Genomic DNA, 7,980 nt, shown 5'->3' on the forward strand with positions numbered 1-7,980 from the left:
CATTCGTGACTTCCAGGTTGGACTACTGCAACTCTCTTTACATTGGCCTTTCCTCCACCCTTCTTATTAGATTTCAGATTGTCCAGAATGCGGCGGCACACCTTTTGACAGGAAGCAGGAAGTTTTCTTCCATCACTCCTGTTCTTGCTGGCTTGCACTGGCTTCCAATTAAATACCGTATTCAATTTAAAATATTACTTTTCACCTACAAAACCATTAATAACTTGGCGCCGAGCTACCTCAATGAGCTTCTCAGGTTACACACTCCTGTCAGAGCACTTAGATGTGCTACCCAAATTCTTCTGGAGCAACCTCGTTCTCGGCTGAAGTCTCGCGGTGACCGCGCGTTTGCTGTAGCTGCCCCGGTCTTATGGAACCTTCCTGTCGCTATCCGGGTGTCTGACTCTATGCCACTGTTTCAATCACGGCTTAAGACTTATTTGTTTAATCTTGCCTTTCCACCCAGTTAACACTTGGTGTGCGCTGGTACATTTTTTATGCTTGTGAACTACTTTTATATCTTATGATTGTCAAGGTTTTTATAATTGATACGTGCCAGGTCCTTTCTCTTTTCCTTCCCATCTCCCTTTTCCTATTTTATTTTTGTCAAGCATCTTGGTATACCCTTGGTTTTTTAGTGTGCTTTATAAATAAAGTTTATTATTATTATTATTATTATTTTGCTTTACTGACAGCACCATAAACCATTGGCCTTCTCTCAGTCAGCGAGCTTAATGATGTAGTCACCTGTAGTCACCTCCATCATTACTTTAAGAACTGAAGGTCAGTCAGTCTGGAAAATTGCTAAAAGTTTGAATGTTTCCCCAAGTGCAGTTGGAAAAAACATCAAGTGCTACGATGAAACTGGCTCACATGAGGACGACACCAGGAAAGAAGACCAAGAGTCACCTTTGCTGCTCAGGATAAATTCATCTGAGTCACCAGCCTCAAAAATCACAAGTTAACAGCACCCCAGATCAGAGCCCAGATAAATGTCACATAGAGCTCCAGTAGCAGACACATCTCTACGTCACTTCTTCAGAGAAGACTGGTGAATAAGGCCTTTATGTTTAAATAGCTGCTAAGAAACTACGACTAAGGAAAAGCAACAAGCAGAAAAGAGATTTGTTTGGGCCAAGAAACTCAAGGAATCTCAAGGCTCATGCTGTCATCACACAAGTTTTGGGGTTATTATTACAAGTTACGTTTAACATCGCTCTTTAACCCATTATTGAAAAAGCTGCTGTAAGTTGTGGGATCTGAAGATGCCGCCGGGGATGCCAGTAACTGAGTCAGTCTTAAACCAACCGATACTTTCCTCTGTTACAAACAGGATGAAAAGTAGCACATTTAAAACATGTTTGATTTTATAACAACTAAATCTAACCTGCACAATTAGAACCAGCAAAGTCCAGTAAAATGGTAGATATATTTCAGCAGCCATCACAGGTAACGGGAAATCAAGTTTGATAAAAGCACTTCCGCAATAGCTGTTGTGATGCATATTGACCTTCTTTTTTTCTTCGTCATCTACGTTGTCTTTGTCTTGTACATTGCTGCCTGTTATGATGATTTCTGATATGAGGTTCAGTTCTACGGTGGTGATCGCAGGGTGTGCACAGGTCAAGTGCCACTATGACCCTCCAGAAAATAATGAGGTCAGGGGATGATCGTTCAGCTCTTTAATGGCAGATTTAGCGTGGGTGTGGGTATGTGTGTGGTTCAGTCTTATGGACGCACACTCTCATTGAACCCACATAAACTGCTCCCGAGCATAACTTGTGATTCACACTGCCTTCATGAACACCATTTTCCATCCCAGTCAAAACATTACTCACAAAACTCAGAAAACTGCATCACAGTCCTGCCTTCAGAACACTGCCTACTGGACGGGAGTGTGATCGGAGAACATAAACAGCAGGGTGTAAGATGCTAGCAGGCATGGCATACGTGGAACACCATAACCAAGTGGCCGGTGTCATGCCAAGGTAAGCATCCCCGACAGAATCTGTTTCCCCTGAGTCAGGAGCAGGATCTGGCCAATAAGAGCGGACCCAGTTGACTCCACCTCCTTTCCAACAACTAGACACGGAAGTAGTGATGTTTCACATTAGTGAAAGTATTGTTCCATTACCGTTCAGTTTACGGGTTACAATAGCAAATGATTTATTTATTATTCTAACGTGTTATTGGATGGGATTATTTTAATGAACCAAGGACATTTTGTCTGATATTATTTGTATCCCACTGTAACTTTACTGTATAAAGAATTAACATCTCCAAAATTTCAGGAGTAGTTAATCATTATAAGAAGTATTTGTAAACTAATAATTAAGAATATGGGATACTTTGTCCGTGATTTGGAAAGCCCAGTGCGTGCTTGTCGGGGATTCTGTCGGGGAAACTTAACTTGGCACAACTCCCACATAAACAAACATCTGTCCTAAGTATGGCCTGAAAATCCCGAGGTCAAATTGGGACATACCCCGTGGTTGAGAATCCTGGGGGATTTCCAGATAAAGACAGACAAACTGGTGATGGCTAACCACCTGGACATAGTGGTGGTTGACAAACAGAGGAAGACAGTCGTAGTGGTAGATGTATGAGTGAGGGGAACGCAAGAAGCTCGAGACATACCACGGGCCCAGAGAAGAGCTTTATAAGATGTGGAGGGTGAAGGTCCCAGTGGTGATCGGTGTGCTCAGAGGAGTAACTCCTATACTGCAGAGTGAGTGATTCCAGAGGATCCCAGGAGCAACATCGGAGATCTCTGTCCACAAGAGTGCAGTTCTAAGAACACTTAAGATAAGATCGCATTAAAGCTGGTGAACTGACTGCTAAGGCTTATGACCTATTTAAATAGTGCCGCCTACAGGTCACATATATATATTTTCTGCACTTTATTTTTGTGGCAGCTGCACATTTGAGCTCTGAATCTTCACCGTAGAAACATCCTTTCTGTCATCGTTGTATTTTTACTCAGTTGTATATAGTATTTGTATTTGTATTCTATTTTTATCTTATTGTATATTTATTTTATTTTATTCTACTGTATATAGTATTTTATTTTATTCTATTCTGTACAGTTGTGTACTGTATTTATTCTTATTGTATCCTAATTTTTGCCTCATAACTTTTGCACTGTCCACTTCCTGCTGTGACAAAACAAATTTCCCACGTGTGGGACTAATAAAGGTTATCTTATCTTATTTAAACACTGAGGTTTAGTCAGTGTGTTAAAGTCTGTAGTGATGGGAAGTTCGGCTCTTTTCAGAGAGCTGGTTCTTTTGGCTCCCAAATGGCTCTTAATTTATTATCTTCTGTAGCCTCATATTTTAGCTTTACTTGACAAATATGAATGCTTTGCGAGTTGATAACCACTTTTGCATTCAGTTTTATGAGAAGCCTTATAATTGCCTAATTTGTTCTGTTACAAAAGCAGGCATTCTTACTTAAGTTTACTATTTTAATCAAACTTTTACTTTTAATTTAACACAAAAACAAAACACTGTAAACAAATCAATAGAGCAGAAACAGAACCAAACTCAGCAGCCAAACAGTATGTCCTCAATGCAGATTGACGCTCAGAAAAATCAAATTCCTGCTTCGTTTATGGGTGTCAGTCATATTTATGTGTTTTTGTGACGCATTTGCACTCTCCTCACCGCTGTTTGCCGTCTCACTCACGGGCTGAGGGGTAGTGATGTGCACAGTGATCCTGAAATATTAATACTTCCATTACCAAAGTTTGCAGTATCAGTTCCCATATGAAAATATCAATATCTAATTTAGGTAAACTCTGAGTAAGATCGGCAATTAGAGGGATAGTCGGTAATACCCTGTTAACAGGAACTACAATCACCTTCCGCCTCTCCTTCATGTGCGTGCTACGGCTCCACAAGAGTGTGAGCCAATGAAGCACAAAACATCAGACCACGAAACACACAATCTTGACTTTGTTCACAGATCATAACTGTATTTGCGTTCAGCATAGAAATTATGCTGTGTGTGGGACGACAGTTAAACATCAAACCTTGTTAAGAAAAAGTGGGGAGTCGGCTCTTCTGATTCACTACAAACCATCGGCTCTTAGAGACGATGATTTTGCTCATGACACATCACTACAAGTCTGACTCTGTCCTGCAGCCTAACAAAGGTGGAACAAATATCACTTTAGTTTGTGGACTGATTAAAATGAAATTTATTACTGACTGAAGGTTATTGTCAGTAACTCCTGCAAATGCAACAGTTTATAATCTTCACACTCATCTTGAAGTAGAACAGGTACTCATTCATTACCTAGCTCTTTGCAGTTTAAGAAATTTTAAAGTGTTTGTGTTAATTTTATATTTTTTCCTGATCTGTAAGATGCTTCACTCTGTTTGATCCGGGACACATTTGCTCCTGGTCAGTGCTCTGTGTTTGTCTCATTTAGTGAGTCACAAATACACAAGCATCACAGTAGAGATCACAAGTTTTACTGATGTTTATGTCACCACTCCTATCCTGGACTGTGAACTCTGGTTGGCTGCAGGTGCTCTGACATTCAAGTCCAAAATCCAAGTTGAGGGAGTGTTTCATTTAAGTTCAAAGTGGGAACTTATATTTACGTATACGTATTTGGGAATGCAGCACAACCAGGATGCTCATATAGTGGTAGATGTAATGTTTCAGTCATTTGTTATCAGTGATGATAGTTGTTACTTTATAATACACTTTATTACAAATTATATATTAAGACACTGAAATGTGTGAAACAAATAATTTTACTGAAACTTAAAATAAGTCAAACAATTTCACCATTATTGAGTCTGTGTGCTTTTATTATCAGGTGATAAACAAGGTTTATTAGATTAATATTTCGGGAGGTGCAATTCCCCACATGACATCATCTTTTTTTTTTCTTTTTTCCAGTGTTATCACGACTTATTCTGCCACATTTAGCACCTGTAAATGCTACTGCTAAGATGAGTGATTGAAAAAGAAAAATAACTATTTTATAGACCAAGAAAGAGCAAGAAAATCAAGATTTCTAAAGGGAACATTTATTTTATTGTATTAGTATTTTCCACAAATGTGTCAAATATATATTTTCTCATGCGAGAAATGCGAGTCAGACCCTGTATTTTTTTTAATAGTGGTGGAACTGAGTTAATTTTTTTTGTTTTCTTTAGTCTGCTTATTATCTTTGCAAAACAAACAAAGTGTAGCCTGAATGTTATACTGCGTCAGTCAGACTATAAGACTTCATCTCAGATGAAGAAGCGTCTCTTCCACGGTAACACGCTTGTCTTGATGTGAGCTTTCTACTCAGGGTTTTTTCTTCCAGTCCAGAGTAGAAATGTTTTAGTTAATAAACTGGCTGTTGTTTTTTTCTCACAATTTTAATTATAAACTTGATATATTTCTACTAATGAAATTAGTTTGCTAACAGTAACAGGGGTGAGTCAGTGAATGAGTCAGTTGGGCTTGTGAATCATGATTCACAAGTCAGTAAAGTGATTCTCAACAAGACAAAAACTGAACCAACTCTAATAAACTAAACTAAAACACAGAAACTCACTCTTAAAGAGACCATAAACACAAAACAAGAATCATAATCTCACTGGAGGATTATCAGAAACATGTTCATCATGAGAAAAGAGGTGAAAACACAAAGGTCAAAATGGCGTCACTGTATAAAAATGTATATTGTACTATAGAGGAGGCAGCATTTAGCTGTAGCCTCCATAAAACATAAAACCACAGCTGTTCTGAAGAACTTTGTCCACCTTTGATTGTCTTTAAGTCGTGTTGGAGCCACAGAGAGCAAATCTTTGTTCTTCATGGAGAACCAGTGAGGCTGTTTGGACTTTCCTATGAAACATCAGTGCAGGAGTCTCTCAGTACATCTGTTTACAGTGAGGACAAAGAAGCAGCAGAAACACACACAGAGAAAACATGTAGAGACAGGCAGCAGCAAATAATCTGCAGAGAACTCGTCTGTCTGCTGCTGACTTGTTGTAAGTCACAGATCAGATGGTAAATGGCCTGTATTTATATAGCGCTTTACTAGTCCCTAAGGACCCCAAAGCGCTTTACACATCCAGTCATCCACGCATTCACACACTGGTGATGGCAAGCTACATTGTAGCCACAGCCACCCTGGGGCGCACTGACAGAGGCGAGGCTGCCGAACACTGGCGCCACCGGGCCCTCTGACCACCGCCAGTAGGCAACAGGTGAAGTGTCTTGCCCAAGGACACAACGACCGAGACTGTCCGAGCCGGGGCTCGAACCGGCAACTTTCCCATTTAAAGGCGAACTCCCAACTCTTGAGCCACGATCGCCCCAGATCTAAGATTACTTAGAAACAAAAGTGTTTTTAATTCTTACTGTTTTGCAGGGATCACTTGAAGACTCCTCTGATCATCAGGATTGAACGTTTATCCATTGAAAGATTAAAAAAAAAGGTGTGAGGTCTGTTTTTTCAGTGGTAAAAAGAAACCTGCTGTTTAATTACCCTCAAAAGGTTTTACAAAAGTCAATTGTTCATTAATCTAAAGATAAAATAAAAAAGTTAAATCTCTGTGGGTAAAGCTACCTCTGTACCAAGCAGCCACAGACCTGTATTAACCTGTATTCCCGTGTATCAGCCTGTTTTACACAACATACCCTGCACCTGTGTGACATCAGTGCCATTGCAACACCTTAGCAACCACATTGCTAAGGTGTGGTTGCTGTTTGTTCCATATATGGAACTAATGCACACCTGCAGGGGCAAAGTAACAAAGTAACAGCCTATGGATCCAGATAAACTTGGTATTATGATTGAAAATAAAATTTAATTCTACTTCCTGTACAACATGCTGAGAGCAGAGATTTAAAATATATGTTACATTCAAGAAGTAAAAAAACAGATGTCATGAATCAAAGCAGTTATGAACAAAAACTCAAACAACAAAAATAAAAAACAGTAGCACTTTCTATTACAGCTCTGTAATAAAGTGGCAATAGTACCAAGGTTGAAATAGAACGTAATGATGCTAATAATAGGTTATTACTAGTCAATTACTGTAATAACCAGTTAGTATTCATGTAATATCATTGTAGCAACAGTGGTTACAGTTGAGTAATAGTGCACTGAAATTTATGTAACTGCATAATAAGGGCCCAAAAACCTTCTTTAGCTCGATGGCTCTCTTCATTGTAGGAGTCCGTCATCCGGTTCAGGGGATAGCACCACAACACTCACCAACCACTTTGCAGCCACAGTAATGAAGGTGCAGAGCATAGTCCAGATCATGGATCAGACTCAATGCCCCAAGCCTATTGCTATTGAAGTTCTGCTGCAGTTGGGAGTTGAAAATCCCACAGACTAGGACCTCTGCCAGGTATTCTCAGCTCACCCTCACCATATGTTTAGGAATACAAGGTCTGTCTGGCATCCTCCCTGCCATCTGAATACCACTTGAGTTTAGAGCTGGCAAACTGTTTTTCCCAGTCACACATTTTACATTAACACCATCCTCACACATGTTTATATATGGCCACTAGAGGGAGCTGTTGGACTTTAAATGCCTCACAATGGTATTTCAATTCAATTCAATTTTATTTATATAGCGCCAAATCACAAGAAAAGTCGCCTCAAGGCGCTTCATAGATACAGAGAAAAACCCAACAATCATATGACCCCCTATGAGCAAGCACTTTGGCGACAGTGGGAAGGAAAAACTCCCTTTTAACAGGAAGAAACCTCCGGCAGAACCAGGCTCAGGGAGGGGCGGGGCCATCTGCTGCGACCGGTTGGGGTGAGAGAAGGAAGACAGGATAAAAGACAAGCTGTGGAAGAGAGACAGAGGTTAATAACAGATATGATTCAATGCAAAGAGGTCTATTAATACATAGTGAGTGAGAAAGGTGACTGGAAAGGAAAAACTCAATGCATCATGGGAATCCCCCGGCAGACTACATCTATTGCAGCATAACTAAGGGAGGATT

The sequence above is a fragment of the Diplotaxodon limnothrissa genome, linkage group LG3 (genome assembly GCF_057381915.1).
Source record: "Diplotaxodon limnothrissa isolate DT_005_m linkage group LG3, D_limnothrissa_male_GT1.1, whole genome shotgun sequence".
In the NCBI taxonomy this organism is placed as follows: domain Eukaryota; kingdom Metazoa; phylum Chordata; class Actinopteri; order Cichliformes; family Cichlidae; genus Diplotaxodon; species Diplotaxodon limnothrissa.